The sequence below is a fragment of the Sphaeramia orbicularis genome, chromosome 7, assembly GCF_902148855.1.
Source record: "Sphaeramia orbicularis chromosome 7, fSphaOr1.1, whole genome shotgun sequence".
NCBI classification, from domain to species: Eukaryota; Metazoa; Chordata; class Actinopteri; order Kurtiformes; family Apogonidae; genus Sphaeramia; species Sphaeramia orbicularis.
In genome coordinates, this window is record NC_043963.1 from 37928307 (window position 1) to 37947100 (window position 18794).

The 18794-nt window shown below is 36.2% G+C and overlaps 1 pseudogene; it reads right to left on the reverse strand.

Annotated features, from left to right (window-relative positions):
* The window catches only part of LOC115422473 (UPF0577 protein KIAA1324-like), an 18586-nt pseudogene extending 154 nt beyond the window's left edge, over positions 1-18432 (reverse strand).
* Between the last annotated feature and the right edge of the window lie 362 nt (positions 18433-18794).

Consider the following 18794-nt stretch of genomic DNA (forward strand, 5'->3'; position numbering starts at 1 on the left):
GTAGCACTGGGTCTTTATGGGTTAAATCCTCCTACAGCTTCTCCTGAGAACTTCAATATCTACATACAGTGTCTGGTTTAACTGCTTTGTATTTATTGTGACATATTTGTGTGTCTGTGTCTCACCGTGTTGAATTCCTCCGTCCGCTGAAACGTCCATATGAAGCTGACGGTGCTGTTACTTTGGATCAGGTACGAATACGACTGTTTTCTGTTGCGGCCTTTCCACTGCTCTATTACATCATTATTCCAGCGATTATAACCCTGCAGACAAATACATTCATTACATATATGAACTAAAGGGTTGCTGAACTTGATCCCAATGCATATGACAAAATGCTTTACTCACCGCCTGGAAATAAAGTTTACAATCAGCTGAACACTCGGTGTCAAAGACAAAGGTGATGCGAGACAGTTCAGTGTTTTCGCTTTTTTTGTGCTGGACTGAGGAAGCCTGTAATGACACGTGACATTTAATGAAACATCTCCTCACATAGGTATGGCTAAAATTAAAGCTACATTAAAGTGTACCTGTACTGGTCATGCTTAAGACATTAATTGTGCTTTGTGTATTAACTATAAGCAACAGAGGCGCAAATTCAGTAAAAAAAAAAAAAAATCACCATATATGCACCACAGTGGACTTTTTTATTACAGGAATTACAGACGGGTGTAGAGCCTGTGGGGAGCAGCCATTGCAGGCCAGAAGTGACATACCATCATGGATTCCAGGTGATCGAGTGTGAGTAAACAAGCAGCAGTCAGTGAGCGAGATTGAGTGGAAAACATATATTCACATTTGGGTCCCATCAAGCGGTAGCACATGGACACATTTCATGTTCAGTAGTCTCTGTCATGTAAGCAGAGTAACTTATATGCATGTATTATACATATTTTAGTAGGCATTTATAAGCACTTTAACATTATGTAGAACAAAATTTGGTGAGATAAAATTTTTTGGTGAAAAATGAGAAGTTACTGCTCAGTAACACGTGGACTTGAAACGAACATCATTTTTTTAAGCTTTACGCAAACATTCAAAACATGCGGTTGATATCAAGTAGGACAAAACCTTTTAGATATGTTCAACTATGCTGAAAATAAATTTTGAAGTAAAATATTGAAAAGTCTCTGATTTATTGACATAAGAATGTGGTAACACGTGGACAGGCTGCCATAGTAGCACGTGGATGACTCTTTACCATTGTATGCATCACCCAAAATTTATCAAAAGATCATTACTTTCTGAAAGTTTCACTCAAATATCTGAATTATAAGTAACTTGAAAATTAAAAATTGGTATTTTTGTGGTAACGTGTGGACAGGGCCTTTTAAGCAACTCACAAATGTTCAAACTCATAAATATCAATAATATTCACAAAATAATGAAAATCTAATACTTGAAACTTAACAATCATCTATATAATGACAGACTGAGCACATTTTCTAGTTTTTTAGATATAATTTTTAGCATCAAATTCGAGCTGTGGCTGTGGTGTAAAAAGTACAATCCCTAAAATCGGTTGTAACTTTTTTCTACAAGTGGTATTTTAAAAAGGGTAACAGTTCCATAAAATAGAGATCTTTAGCTAAAAAATGAGCCCACTTGATAAATGATGAGTGCAAATTTACTTTTTCATGTTGATGTTCACTTTCGCTTGATCGGACCCAGTTGTTGTTTGTGCAGCCATAAGCTTTGTACTCTGCCATTGTCCTAGAGACGTGACCCAGCACTGGCTGAAAATATGTCATCTTAGACTGAAGTCTGGAGCACAGGAAAAGTGACCAGTCCATCACAACCCAGGCAATCGAACAATACAAAAAGTCTGCATCACTACTGGTGCTGGAACAGCCAGTGGAGACGACATGTTGCTATCCAAACCTGACTGACGGAGCAGTGACTTAGTACTCACACGCACTTGACAACAGGATATGGTGTAAGTTATCTGATGTAACCGCTAGAATTATACGCAATCTTTTGAAATAGCTAGCAATGAAAATGTACCACAGGTACTCTTTATGCTCAGGATGTGGTGTAAATAGTCTTGAATGTTTAATGACTTGAAGAGAAAACCTCACCTATATCCAGGGACATCCAGTGTGAGCATCAGGAAGTCTCTGTCCTGATCCCCGGGGGCTGTGTAGATGTACTCACCAGCCACTTCCCAAGCTGTCATTACAGACAACACAACCTTTACATACTCTGTTACCAAAAATACTGCTTTTAAAGCCAAAGACACACACAGTATGTGCACAAATCACACATGTTCAAGACAATTAAAGCCAGAGCTGCTACATATGTTGACTTCCATGAGAAAATGTTATCTTACACTAGTTTATAGTGTTAGACAGGGCTAATACGTGCATATTAAAGACAATTACAATGAACTCCAGAGGTAAAGCTGCAGTTAAAAGTAAAACAGCAGCCAACACTCATCTAAGAAAACAAGGACAGCGTAAGTCATAATTTATGATTCATTTGTTTTTTAATAATGGGATGAGAAAATGCGTTTTAAAGACTTTGGATGTGACAAAGAGACACTTATTCAGTAACTATCCAGAACACAGCTGAAGAGTATGATGGGTGTGGAGCTCTGACACATTATTGGCAGTGGCTTTAAGTTCTGTTTTTGACAGTAAAATGCTGTGTAACTGCTGAAATTATTTTGAAGTGAAGCTGAGCTGCGATTTGAAGTGGTGACTCCATCAGTGAAGAACATTAGTCCTTTTTATAACAATAATAATAATCAGCTTTAGATTACCAACAGTTGAGGGACAGCACACATAGCAAAATTATCTGATGAAGGATTATTGGTTAGATCTAAACCATAGTCACTGTCTATCGTTATTAAAGCAGCCTCCTATCCCACATTTGATTCACCATCTCATGTTGGTGTCCAAATATTTGTGGTATGAGATTTGTTTTTGCAGTTTGTGCCTCTATAATCTCAATTTCGGTTGCATATGTGTATTGCCTAACACACAAATCACCAAAACAAATATAAATTAAGATGAAAATTGTCATTAGATGAAGCTCTTTGAGCAGATGGAAACCAGCCTTTTTGGGGAGCAATGGCCATGTTGTTCTTTGTTAAACTTCATAATTTAAAGAACCCCTGTGTGCATCAACATTCACACACTCAGATTATTTCAGATTACCTGTGCTGTGTCAGAGCCGCTGAACTCTCGGTGGAAGATGAAGCTCCTCATGTTGCTCGGCATTGTGTTCCACCACTTGTACTCAAAGCCGATCAGCGGCTCGGTGCCAACAGGACACTTAGCACAGGCTGTGAGTCGACATGTTATCATGTCAGAGTAAAAACATACCATTACTTAATTTTAACATAAAATCTGATATTGAATAAATGTCCTGAAAACTCTTATGAACAAGCAGAAAATTTTACCATTAATGCAAATTAAGGAACGACACAAGCTAATTTCCACTTATTCTTTTCATTTGCGTACCAGCTTGAAAATACTTTCAGATACAAAGATAAGATAAGATAAGATAAGATAAGATAAGATAATAAGATAAGATAGATAAGATAAGATAAGATGAGACAAGATGAGACAAGATGAGACAAGATGAGATGAGATAAGACATTATTTATCCCATCATTGGGAAATTCCACAAAATAAAATAAAAATATAGTATTTATATAAATATTTGTATAAATTTAGAATTTAATATTATTTATATATTACATTTGTGGTTATTTTCCATCACTGTAAAGTCTATGAGTCAGGTCAGTTGTGGTGATGTAGAAGAATGTATTTATGCCAGATTGCAAACACCATTTACTGTTTAATAAAATCACTAACATTTCCTGTCAAATAACCAAAGTAGAGATGTATGTCACTGTAAAAGGGCTGAAAAAAAATTATTAAAATACAGGAATATTTCACATTACTTGAAACGTTGGTAACAAATATCAGACTTGGTTGGTTATTTTATCGTATCATGGGTTACTTTGTGATTTCCACTCCTATAGTGCAAATACAGTATAAGCATGAAGCTGTTTCACACAAAGCAGGGATTTTAGTGCAAAAAATGTGGAAACCTACAGCATAGAAACTGATTTAATGGGTTGTTATGAATGCTTACATGCCTGTGAGGAAAAGTTCAAGAGGGGAAAAATGTCTGAATAGATGTCCACATATCCACATCCAGAAAATTATGCCTGACCAAAGAAATTCTATGTTGCATCTGACGTTATTTTCACTGTATACCAACCCTCTAAAGCAGAGCAGCCACCTACAATCCACATCACTATGATTACACACCTAGGACCTGACCTGGAGCACCATCTCCAAAGCTTCACCTTCCATGAGCACAGCAAACACCACAATATCACTATGGTTAGAAAAAGGATTTAAACCTCAAACTGTTCCTGTATCATTTGAAGTGACTGTGATCGACTGGGAACTCACCATGTTCCATGCACCTCTCTCCAAAACTGGATTTACCCCCTACCGGTCCCACAGAACTCTAATCCGAGTCGTTCCTATGTGGATTTTCTGTGCTGTATTTTCATGCTGCACTTGTGTGAAACAGGTTTTTAGGCTGACAGTGAAGTGTGAAGTGTGATAATTTAATGGTATACCTGTTCCATTTGAGTAGAAACCTTGAGGGCAGAGTTCACATGTGGAGGAGTTGTGGTGATAAAGAACCCTGGATTACATGGCGGACAGGTTTGTTTCTTCCCAGACGAAGGAAGCTTCTCCGCCCCCTTCACAGTCTCACTGCAGATCTTAGGTTCAATCCATTTGTACATGAGTTGAGTCTGAGTCAGACACAAAACCAGACATGAATACATGACAGATGTGACTTTGTGTACCCAATCAGCCCAGATGATTCATATTCAAGGACACCTGATAGTTATACCAGGTGGCCGCAGCTGGTAACAGGGCTTTGAAAGTGAAATCTTTCTCTTATTTCACCTGGACTGAACCTGTATAAATCCTTAAGATGCAGACATTGCTATTTTATCATTATTATCATATTTTGTCAGAGACTGGGGATATTGTGGCAGTGGTGTGAACCTGTCAAAAATTTAATCCAAAGAAATGATCGCCCATTACTGGTCTAATGGTTATCATGCCCCAGGTCTAATCAAGAAGAGAGGTCAGTTCTGAGTTTGTTAAGACTTTATAAAACTGAATTAATATCCTAAGTATTATCAGCAAAATGTAAATTATGAAAATTAACAGTAGTCTTTCTGCTGTAAAGTGGCTTCTGTCAGCATTTTTATTATATATGTTGTTTTTCACGGTGGCCCAAAGGTGCAACAGGCCAAAAAATTATCCACTAGACGAAAAAAATTATCTACTACAAGAAAAAAAGGAGAACAGCCTAAAAAATTATCCACTAGATGAAAAAATTATCTACTAAAGAAAAAAGAGAACAGCCTAAAAAATTATCCACGAGATGAAAAAATTATCTACTACAAGAAAAAAAAAAAAAGAACAGCCTAAAAAAATTATCCACGAATGAAAAAATTATCTACTACAAGAAAAAAAAAGAGAAAAACAGCCCAAAAAAATAATCCACTATAAGGAAAAAAAGAGAACAGCCTAAAAAATAATCCACTAGACAAAAAAATTATCTACTGCAAGAAAAAAAGAGAACAGCCTAAAAAAATTATCCACTATAAGAAAAAAAAGAGAACAGCCCCCCCAAAAAAAAAATTACCCACTAGATGAAAAAAAAAAATCCCCTATAAGAAAGAAAAGAGACCAGCCAAAAAAATTATCCACTAAAAGAAAAAAAAGAGAACAGGCAAAAAAAATTATCTACTAGCCCAAAAAATTATTCACTATAAGAAAAAAAAAAAAGAACAGGTGAAAAAAATTATCTACTATGAGAAAAAAAAAGAGAGCAGCCAAAAAATTATCCACTAAAAGAAAAAAAAAGAGAACAGGCAAAAAAAATTATCTACTGGCCCAAAAAATTATTCACTATAAGAAAAAAAAAAAAAAAGAACAGGTGAAAAAATTTATCTACTATGAGAAAAAAAAAAGAGAGCCGCCCAAAAAAATATCCACTATAAAAAAAAAACATCATCCACCTTTTCAATTACGGGGGCGCTGTTTACCCGAAAGGTGCCTTGCTTTAAAATTAAGGCCACCACAAAAATAAAAGGATAAGCTGAAAAATTTTAAGGCTTTCGGCTAATGTGGCTAATGCTAAGGAAGTACCCCACCGGAAGTGGAGGTCGTGCGCTAAAAATAAAGTTATTTTAAAATATAGATATTTCCATTAATATAGTTTGCAAAGCAGTTAAATGATTAAATACGGTTCCAGTGTCTGCTCAAGGTTAGGCATGGGCGTTAAATGGTTAAGGTTAGGGTTAGGGTATGGTTGGGGTTAGTTTTCAGTGGTAAATGGCCCTTGTGTGCACTGTGTGAAGGTTCGTTGCTAAGCTAATGCTAACGCGAAAAGTTGCCGTCAACTTTTCGAACTACCAGTGCGAGTAAACAATTTTGTGATTACGGTGTTGAATTGTTCAACTGCCTGACATTCAATATCATTTTTGATGAATATTCGCTACAAGAAGTTCTAAAATTATTTTATTTTGAGAGGAGGAGAAGAGGAGCTTCCTGTGGAGCTCCACTATCATGGCATCGCCCATTTGTTGAGAGACAGCAAGTGCATATTGCGGCACCGACACCTGGTGCCGTGGCACCTCGGCTGGTGCCGCGAGGTACCGCGGTACCACGGCTCGGTGCCAGGTACCCCAGCACGGCACCGCGTACCATGGCTCGGTACCACAGCTCAGCTCGTTGCCAGGTGCCGAGGCACTGCGGTACCACGGCACACATCTGCATCTCCACAAAATGTCCTTCTTGATCTAGTGTTAGTAAAGACACTCCGTTTGAGTTGAGGAGGAGAGGTCTACCTGCAAACAAATGGGCAATGCCATGATAGTGGAGCTCCACAGGAAGCTCCTCTTCTCCTCCTCTCAAAATAAAATAACACAAAGTTGCCGTCAACTTTTCGCGTTAGCATTAGCTTAGCAACGAACCTTCACACAGTGCACACAAGGGCCATTTACCACTGAAACTAACCCCAACCATACCCTAACCCTAACCTTAACCATTTAACGCCCATGCCTAACCTTGAGCAGACACTGGAACCGTATTTAATCATTTAACTGCTTTGCAAACTATATTAATGGAAATATCTATATTTTAAAATAACTTTATTTTTTAGCGCACGACCTCCACTTCCGGTGGGGTACTTCCTTAGCATTAGCCACATTAGCCGAAAGCCTTAAAATTTTTCAGCCTATCTTTTATTTTTTGTGGTGGTCTTAATTTTAAAGCAAGACACCTTTCGGGTAAACAGCGCCCCCGTAATTGAAAAGGTGGATGATGTTTTTTTTTTCTCTTATAGTGGATATTTTTTGGGCTGCTCTCTTTTTTTCTCATAGTAGATAAATTTTTCACCTGTTTTTTTTTTTTTTTTCTTATAGTGAATAATTTTTTGGGCCAGTAGATAATTTTTTTTGCCTGTTCTCTTTTTTTTTTTTTTAGTGGATAATTTTTTTGGCTGGTCTCTTTTTTTTCTTATAGGGGATTTTTTTTTTTTCATCTAGTGGATAATTTATTTTAGGCTGTTCTCTTTTTTTTCTTACAGTGGATATTTTTTTTGGGCTGTTCTCTTTTTTTCTTGTAGTAGATAATTTTTTCATCTAGTGGATAATTTTTTTAGGCTGTTCTCTTTTTTTTTTCTTGTAGTAGATAATTTTTTTCATGTAGTGGATAATTTTTTTTTAGGCTGTTCTCTTTTTTTTCTTATAGTGGATAATTTTTTTAGGCTGTTCTCTTTTTTTTCTTGAAGTAGATAATTTTTTCATCTAGTGGATAATTTTTTTAGGCTGTTCTCTTTTTTTTTTTCTTGTAGTAGGTAATTTTTTTCATCTAGTGGATAATTTTTTTAGGCTGTTCTCTTTTTTTTCTTATAGTGGATAATTTTTTGGGCTGTTCTCTTTTTTTCTTGTAGTAGATAATTTTTTTTCATCTAGTGGATAATTTTTTTAGGCTGTTCTCTTTTTTTTCTTATAGTGGATAATTTTTTTGGGCTGTTCTCTGTTTTTTTCTTGTAGTAGATAATTTTTTCATCTAGTGGATAATTTTTTTAGGCTGTTCTCTTTTTTTTCTTATACTGGATAATTTTTTTGGGCTGTTCTCTTTTTTTCTTGTAGTAGATAATTTTTTTCATCTAGTGGATAATTTTTTTAGGCTGTTCTCTTTTTTTTTCCTTGTAGTAGATAATTTTTTTCGTCTAGTGGATAATTTTTTGGCCTGTTGGACCTCTGGGCCACCGTAGTTTTTAGACTCATTTTACCGCACTATTAATGCGATTAATGGTGTGTTACATTTTATACATCTACATATTGTGCATACTATAATATTGTAATATTATAAAATAATGAGATACTTATAATAATAATAATATAATAATTATTATTATTATTATTATTATTATTATATTATTATGTTACTACTACTACTACTACTACTACTACTTTGCCACTTGTTTCTACTAGTACTTTCCAATGTGGAATTGCAATTTTCACTACTGTTATTTATAGCTATTGTATTACTTGTTTCTTGTGGTACTTCTTGTGTGTATGTCTGGTGTTATCTAGTCTGGTCTAATGTAATCTGATCTAGCTAATCTAATCTAATTAATACATTTGATCTAATCTAATCTAATCTAATCTATTTTTTCTGAGTAGATCTTGACTTCATTTGAGCTACTTTAAAAATTGTTGGTAATTTAATGTACAGCAATGCATCATAAAATCACTATATATTTGTATCATATATTATATCTCTAAAGAGTCAGCTTTTCATGAGCTGGGAAACACAGCCCTGTTAAAAAAATTAATGAAAAAAATTATTAAGTATCGAAACTTCACCCATAAAAAAACATGTGATTATTCAGTTAATTATAAACATTAGATAATCAACACAGTTGGACATATGTGGTTTTTGCTGGACAGGAAAGGGGTAAAAAATTGTGAGACATATAGTGGAGTAAAAAGTACAATATTATCCTCTGAGATATGGTGGAATTTATATTTTAAAAAAACAGACTGGAAAAATTGACATTAAATACCAATTCATACCTAAGTACAGTACTTGAGTGCTCTATGATCTACTTCTGCTTAGGAATAGATATGTAGGTCGGTAGGGTTTGTCATGTGGTTTATGTTTGTTAAGGAATTAGTCAATGTGTGAACTTTCAGGCTAAGAGTCCATAAAGTAAACAAAAGTGATGGGTTGTCGTTGCTTGTACTGGGGTGAATGTGCAGTATGTGGTGTGTTGCATTATGTAATATTCATAGTGAGTACATTTCTGTGTAATAGATCTGATGTTACTGAATATTTGGACATGAAAACTCATCCTGAAACTCCTTTTTTCTACAGTACCTTTCCCTCAGAGTCACATGGAGTGTGTGGTGTAGAAGTAGTCACTGTCTGTACATGCAGGTCTTGGTTTACAGCTCCCTGAACCAGCCTCTGGAGAAACAATCAGCAGGGTCACAACACACAGCACATTAAGAACACACACCACTGACACTCTGTAACACAACATTTACATACACTGTGCTTTATCTGGGTTTTAAAAGGTTAAAGGTTAACTTGCTTTATTATCCCTGTAGGGAAATTCTGCAGTGTACCCATCCTATGCACTAGCATTAGCATTAACACATAATAGTAGTGAGCGGCCATTGAAGGTGCTCAGATTCCAACTCCAGATCCTCATCAGCACCGCCGTCAAGATCACCCACAGGAAATAAAAATATGCAACTGTTTGATTTCACATTCAAATATACAACAGTGTATATGTCTGCTGGAATATGCAGTTAAAGTCTCAATCCTCTCTGTCCACATTTCATTTTACTTATTGAAGGTGAAACAAAAAGATGCATTCATCAAAGATAACGTTCAAGACGTTTACTTATGAAAAGGATTTGTAACAAATATTTTAGAGATAAATAGAACATTTTATAAATGCCATCTGGAAACTAGAAGCTCCAGTACTTGAATAGTTTGAGACTTTCTCACCAAGAGATAGACTAGTAATGTTAACTCCAGCTGCTGCAATGTTGATTTTTTGTTGAGAATTAAATGTCATAGAAGTAAATGTAATTAATGATTGCATTGTCTTGTTTTTCATTTAATGCCATTAGCACTCTATAAGTGTCACAGTAGTTTATTTAAACAGAAACAATACACAAGAGTAAAATTCTAGGATAATATCAACACTGATACTGAAACTGATCATTTGGCCAATATTAATTTTACTTTGTTCATTTTGTTTTTGTTATTTGATATTCCCTTTTGTGCTAGAGCAGAGATGTCAAACTCATTTTAGTTTAGGGAACACATTAAATCCAATATGACCTGAAGGGGGCCGGACCAGTAAATAATATAAAATCCTATAAATAATGTCAACTCCAAATGTTTCTCTATGCTTTAGAGTAAAAAGAGTAAGATTACATTATGAAAATGTTTACATTAACAAAGTATCCTTCTAAAAATGTGAATAACATCTATAAAAATGAACATTCTGCCATTTCTTAAGTGCAATTTTAACAATATTATGTCTCAGCTCATCATTTACACATGTGCATTAAAACTTATAGATCAGAGTGGATCTACAAATACACAAAACCTTATTTATCTTATTTTTTTTTACTCTTAAACAAAGAGAAGAATTTGGAGTTGTCATTATTTATAGATTATTATGATAGTATTTTACTGATCTGTAATACTGACTGTAGTTTATTGACTTGAGATCGAATTAGGCTGAATGTGGATCCTGAAATATAATGATTGGTAACATCTTAAGTGTAATCTTTGCATTTCATAAATTCATCCTACGGGCTGGATTGGACCCTTCAGTGGGCCGCATGTTTGACACCTGTGTGCTAGAGAAAAAAATTAATTCATATATATGCTAACTTAAAGGGGTTATACAGTATGTAATATTGATATTCCAAACTATAAACATACAAACTGCATACATACATCTAAATACAATGGTATTTATGTCAGCATCACATTCACACAAATCCCATTATGAATTTTATGAAACAACCTTTAACATAACATGGCAGATAACGACCACTGTTATCAATGAAAAATTCCATCAGTTTCAGAAATATGTGCAAATCTCAGCCAAAACTGATGCTTGTCTGATATATCAGTGCATCCCTACTATACAATGACGAGGAGGAGACAGTTATGGCATCAAACACTGGAACATATATACATTTCTAACACTGCATATCTGGCAGAAAAAATGACAATACAGGAACCCTGGTACTAAAACAATCACTGATAACATGTGATTGAGGAAAAAAAAAAAGGGGGAGCAGTGAGATGATGATATCAAATCTCCAATAACGTGGAAACTGGGAATTGAGCTGTTTTTATAAAGGTGACTGGAAATGTTTAACTCAGTGATGAGCAGCTCAAATAACTCTAAAGACGTTTATGTGAAAATTGGAACAGGCCCAAATGTCTAGTTTGTTTCATATTACGTCAGTTACTTTTTTGTAGCAACCCATGTCAAACACAATATTTCCTCAAGAACATGTCTGAAGAAAAAATATGAATGCGATGTTTGTGTACAGAGCATTACAAACCCAGACATACCTGCGTATTCGTCTTTACTACACTCATGACACACAGTGGCTCCCTTGGTGGAGTAGCTGTCGGCAGGACAGGGGCTGCAGTGAGCAGAGCCTTCTTTTGCACTGTGAGTGCCAGGTTTACAGTGGAAACACTCTGATGTATAGGCCACCCCTGGACAAAACACAACAATCACCTTCTAACAATCAACCTGAGGAGCAGATGAAGCTTTAGAAAAGCTACACTCAACATCCTACCAGTGATGTTCTACCTGAGATGGCGATGTTTCTTAACTGCACAGGTTCGACAGCAGCACCCTGCAGAGAGTATGTAATGGTTCTCCAGTACAGAACATTGTTGCCTTTGCTCAGATCAATCTGCAGAGACCAAACATGAAGGAAAAGAGTAGATGGACAGGGTGTTCACAGAAGTTTCTTTACAATTTAAACAATTTATAACAAAAGCAATTAATGAGATATGTTCATCAGATTTGTTCTATGTTCTCAGTGGTTATCAAAGTTTTTCATCACATTGTTGGATCATGTACAATTGAATCATTTGTCCATTTTTTTTCAATGAGAGATCAATTATTGCAAATGTTGACTTTGACCTTTTGACTGAATATGTGTCACCACAGCTGGATGACCTTCAACCAACCATCACTTTCCAGGTAGATGGTGCACCACCACATTGGGTTCTGCATGTTGGTGGGTTCCTAAATCAAATATTTCCAGATCGGTGGATTGGAAGGGATGGTCCAATTCCCTGAACACCTTGGTCAAGATATCACTGCCCTGGATTTGTTTTTATCGAGTTATGTTAAAGATATCATGTACTGAACAAAGATACAAGACATCAACGACCTGAAGTAAAAGATCACTGATGTCACTGACACCACTGATGAGGCTATGATACAGACAACATGGAAACAAATCCAGTACCGTCTGGATGTGGTTCGTGCAGCTAATGGTGTCCATATAGAGGTGTATTAAATGAGGCAAAAAAACCCCGTCAGTATCTGCTTTTTATTTTGTAATAATTTCCACAGATTTGTCTATTTATTTGCTTTTGTAATAAATTTGTTCAGTTGTAAAGAGACTTTATGGACACCCTGTATATTATCGCTCCACTGCAGTAAGTATTTTTATATGCTTAAAGCTCTACTCGCACTAACTGTGTGTATGTTCCACTTGTTCTCAGAGATACTCATCGACCGGCTTTCAGAGTCCGTAGACTGGCACTGGTCATTCTGAACCTGTAGGAGGAAAAGAAAAAGTCATTGGCAAATGATTTCCCCCACTTTCAGAACTGCTATTGTTGTTGGCACTTACAAAGAACTCAAAGTAGACGCTGCTGTCAGGGTAGAAGTACTCAAAGGACACACTTCCAGGTTTCTTCAGACTCACTGCGTAGGACAGTGTTGCGGTGCACTCATCTGTGTTTGAAACGATGTAGTCACCCTTTGGAGTCCATGTGGAGCTGGGAAACATGAACCAAAGACACAAAAGCCTTATAAGCCTCCTCATAGTAGAAACACCATGGCGGTTTCTTTTAAATCTAATGACTGTGGCATATACTTGGAGCAGATGATGTGGGCATCCCCGCCATTCATGTTCATGCCTTGGGTGACAAAACCTGTGGGGAGGCTGTCCCACTCGTCAAAGGCCACGCCGGTGCCCAGAGAGTAGGTCCCTGCGGCACATTTCTGACACTTCTGTGAACGCATGTCAAGGAACTCCCCTTCATTACAGGAGAAAGCTATAAAAAAGAGGAAAAAGGTTTAAAAATGTTCAAACGCTGAGTTGTCTAAAGGGGTCATATTTTGCTAAACCCACTTTTATTAGTCTTTGGTACATTTATTTGTGTATTTGGACCCTAATAGTTCAAAAAGTTTGAATTTGAACTCTCCAGGTGCTGCAAAGCTATCTTTACATTCATTTTGGCAAAAATCGAGTGGATTTCAACAACCTGTTTTAATTCCTTTTTAATTTGTTATGTCTATAACTAGTTACGTCACGGCATTTGTACATATAACATCAAGACTTCTGATGAACATTTCTCCCGTTACGGAGAAACGGACAGGTCAAAAACCTGGAGGGGGGGGGGGGGGGGGTGAAGTGGCTCATGAGCATTTAAAGGGCCAGCACTCAAAAAGACCTTTCTGGTGTCATTACAACAGAAATAGTGTTGAAGATGGACCTGTGGAGTTGAATTAAAGAAGAATTCAGACCCAAGCATAGCATTTACAGTTCATGTAGACCACAGGGAAATTATTTGAAATGCATAATTCCATTTAAAAAAACAAAATATGACCCCTTTAAAGAGGTTATAAATAAGATGAATCTAATCAAATCGAATCGAATTGAATCGAATCGAATAGAATAGAATAGAATAGAATAGAATAGAATAGAATAGAATAGCCTTTATTGTCATTGTGTGTACAATGAAATTAGGAGTGCTACTTCAGTCAGTGCGACAATATTATCAAAACACCAGTACCACAGAAATAAGAATAGCCCAAATATAAAATTACAAAACTAAAAATAAGATAATAAAATAGATTAAATGTTACAATTCCATAAAGTAACAGAAGAATAAAGCTAAGTAGAATAAAAAATAAAAATGGACATTATATGAATAGAAGCAAATTTACAGTATTAACAGTATGTATATATATGAATAATATTAACAATATTAACAGTATGTATTATGAAAAAGTATGTATATCTATGTCTGTATACCAGTGAACCAAGTCTATTTAAAAATAGTGCATTCACATTTTGATAAATATTGAATAAATGTTACAATATTATTGCAGAACAGATTTATTGCACATCATTTCACATTTATAGGCTAAAGAAGGTTAAGAAGGTTAAGGTTAAGAAGTTAGTTGAATACAGATCTGTAAGAATGACACTCACTGCACTGAGTGCCTTTGACTGGATCTGGGAGTCCTGTACATGTTTCAGGTTTGTTGGGAACTGCCACTCTCCACCTTGACCCGAGCACGTCACACTCCGTGTATTCAAAGTGATAATCTGACTGCAGCGACAAAACACAGCTGTGAGTTTCACACAGGTGAATGTAAACACACTATAGAACCAGAGGAGGCTAGGAGGGCACAGACATTCACTTTGTTCCAGTTTCACAAAATTATTAACCTAAAAGACCCAAACATCGCCACCAAACAAAAGCATCTACTGATCAGAAATGTTTAATAACTGTTCATCCATTAATTCTATCAATAATTGGTGTAAAATGGAGTTAACCATCTTTTCATGGTCATCAGATATGACCCGTTTGGACGTTCACCAGTAAAACCCATGGAGTTTGAACAATGACAGAAGTTGGAGCCACTTCATTTTTGCAGAAAAGTCACTTTTTCTTCAGTTTTCCCTAATTCTGATATAATAACCCTCAACTTTAATCTGAGTTTTTATGAACATCTACATCAGTGGTTCCCAACCTTTTTTGGCTCGTGACCCCATTTTAACATCACAAATTTCTGGCAATCCCAGACATTCAAACCAGAGACATTTTTTGCTAAATTTTTTTTTTTTTTTATCATGTAATAGTTTGCTATACTATGTTGCAAATAAATATTAATTTCAGATGACATTTAGTCTAGATAATGTATATTATTCTGGACGGAGGCAGAAAAGCCAGGTGTAGATTACTGCACGAAGTGAGAATTTTATTTTCCTTGGTCAGGATATATACAGTCAGTCCAGTTTAGATTTACAAGGCTGACAATTAATACTGAACAAACAATAACTCAAACTATGAATTATGAAAGAGCTGCAGCATCTGAAACTGACCACAATGAACATTTGAAAGATAAACAGTACCACAGTGCTTCAGTTTCAGCTTCACAGTTTGTCATGTCTTTTATGTATTGTGATTGTCTCTTTCAACTCATCATATATTTTTTACTAGTAAGCTTTTTTTTGTTTTTTTTTTTTTTTATCAATTACTAGAAATTTTAGACGACCCCATTTGAATCCCAGGAAACCCCACATGGGGTCCCGACCACAAGGTTGAAAAACACTGATCTACACGATCAGTAAATTAAATATAGGAAAATATCCAATTTTCAATGGTAAAAAAAAAAAAAAAAATACGGAGAATAATATAATAATAAATTGTGGGAAAAACTAAGAGAAAAAATAATTTAGGAACTGCCATTGAAGTAGCAAAGGGTCTTTATGGGTTAAACTCCACACAAATCTTAAATTATGCTGTGTGTTCCACCATTATATCAGACAGCAGCACAAGACAAAGGTCTTACATGAGCCTGTGGGTGAATTAGATTGGACGTCTTAGTGAATTTCTAATGAAGAAACTCATTTGGAACCAATTGAACTCATACAAATAACAATAAAGACAACAGACAGTACTGACAATATAGATGTGACATTTCTAAACAACAGCTAGTCATAACAGCCACATGAGACAGGATTAAAAGCACAAAAGTTCCACTGATCCGTCACATCTACACAAAATGCTGTGACCAGTTCATTTTTTAGATGTACAGGGATCACTAAATTGAAGAAATGAGTTCATAGGTCAGTTACACCCACCGCCATTTATTCTTTTAATTATTTTCAGTGGAAAGCAGGTATATCCTATCTATTAACTCACCTTGTAAATATGTTTGAATAAGGTCAGAGTAAATACAAAGGTTAGTATAGCAAAGATAAATCAATGTTGCAGAATGTGCTGGAATAACCACATTCACTGTGGAGCCTCTGAAGGTCCAGATGAGACATATGTGAGCTGAGCAGGATATTCCAAAAATAATACTATTTTCAGGTTTGAGGTTACAGATAATGTCAAATATTTCAGCCACCTTTTTGTGGATCTGCTCCTAATTTCAATGGGTTTGTCCTTGTCCCGTGCCCTATCCTCCTACCAAGTTTCATGAGCTGTAGTTTTTATATGATCTTGCTGACAGGCAGATTTGAGGGATCACATAAAATCCTTGACGGAGGTGATAAAATCATTGACATGTAAAGGAAATAGGACTGTAATTACAAAAAACAGGTGACCTGGTTTACACCTGTAACACTTAAGCTGAACCAGCCTCCTTTACAAATAAAAGGTAAGGCTAATATTTGCTAAGGAGGCTGACTCAACTGTTGTTTAAATCTCACTCATTAAGGATGTACTGCAACTCTACACCAGTTCAGACTCCCCTTACGGCCTATTGACTTACGCTGAGGGGAAGAAATGCTGGTTCATCCATGATCTTTTTGTAAACACTTTTTTTCAATGTTGTCACAGCCTTTAAGACAGAAACAGTAGGAGTTTTTTTGTTTTTTTTTTGTGAGATGTTGCCTTTTTAAATACAGTAGATGACTGACAAAGGGGGTTCCACCCTTAACGTGCAATTTATGATAAATAAGTCGATCTGATGCCTTTGGAAAGGAAGGAATGGTCTAATCTGTAAATCTGGTCACTGGTCAACAGTTGGCAAAAATATTCCTGAGAAGGTCATTTAGCTGCCACATGAAGCCACGTGGGATTAATAGTTAACAAAAGCCCAACACCAGCAGCAGCGAAAGCTCCTCTAAGTCTGGTTTTCGATTAGACCTGCTACATTAGCCGTGGATAGGGTATCACATTAACAGAGATCTGTGTGGGAGGACTTATTGTAAAAATACATTAAACTAGAGATGGTCTTCTCTACCCTAATCGCCTCCTTTAAACAAACATGGCAAAACCAAGGCAACAGGACATCATGACCTGCTGTGCCTCATGGACGGGGAAACAAATACACGTGGGATGAAGGTACGGGCTTCCTTTTCCAAAATGAACGTCTACATTGTAAGATCAGTTTAATATACAAGCCTATGTGTCTCAGCTGCTGGTGCAAACACTTACTGGACACTCTGCGGCAATCTGATCAAAAAGAAACATTTTGCATACTATTTAACTGCGCTCATGCAAATTAAGAACAAATACAGAATGGCGCAGTTACACATGGAGTAAAACACAAGATAACAACCAGAAAAAAACCCTTGAGTAACGAGAAGGGCCTGATGTAATGCCCGCTTGAGAAACATATGTTCATTTCCCATACGCACTCATCCTGCAAAGTCTAACACAGAACTCAACATTCCCCTCTGTAAATGTATATGTTTGCAGTTATCTTAACAGACTGAGATGAATCTACTTGTTATGCACAGTGTAAAAAAAAAATTAGAGCTGAATCATGAGCTCGAGAGCCTGTTTGTCAGCAGTTTTTTGTTCTAGGATACTTAATGCACAGACTCTTATTTAGGTGTATAGATGCACAATGCAAATGTTTTACCTTCCTGCACTTTTAATAATTTGTGGGATTCTTAACATTTGCTTGGATAAACCTGATACAAGCTTGAAACACACAAAACATGTTAACTTAATAAGAATGAGTTGTGATACTGTTGCAAACTAACTGAATAATGATAATAAAGGATAACACATGAATACCCTGATGCAGGTTCTAGTACCATCTCATACCTGCAGCTCAAATATTCAATATTTTTACCAAATGACCCTATTTAAACCTCTATATTCCTCATCTACTTGTCATTTTTCTTCAGTGCATTTTGTTCTCACTAAATTGTAACTACAGAAAATAAAAACACACATTGATCCTCTCACCTCTTTGCACATGGGCAGATCCGCCTGGGTTTGTGCAAAAGCCAGCCCCAGTAGGACTAGTCTCAGATGGGTCAGGCCCGGCTGCATCGTGGCCTCTGATCCTGTCAAGAGTTGAAGTGATGGAGCTGCAGAACTGACCTGCCGCTCAGGTGTAGCGGTGGGCGTGGCCACAGCCCCAGTGGTGAACAACCACTGAAAGGTGATTGGCTCCTGCATGGGGCTGTTTGAACTCTGTGTCACCATCAGACGGATCACATCACTCCACAGGTTCTTCCTCTTTGTGCCTTCCTTCATGGTTTCTTAAATGTGTACTTGTCACTTGTTGAGAAGGATTACCAGGCAGTTCAGGGTCAAAAATAAGAGGTATCATGACCAGAGTTTACAAACAAACAAACAAAGCTGCAAATAACTGCAAATATCTGAGCTTTATATAACAACGAGGATTAAAAAAAACACAGATAAGAAAAAGACAATAACTCATAATTTTACCAGAATAAA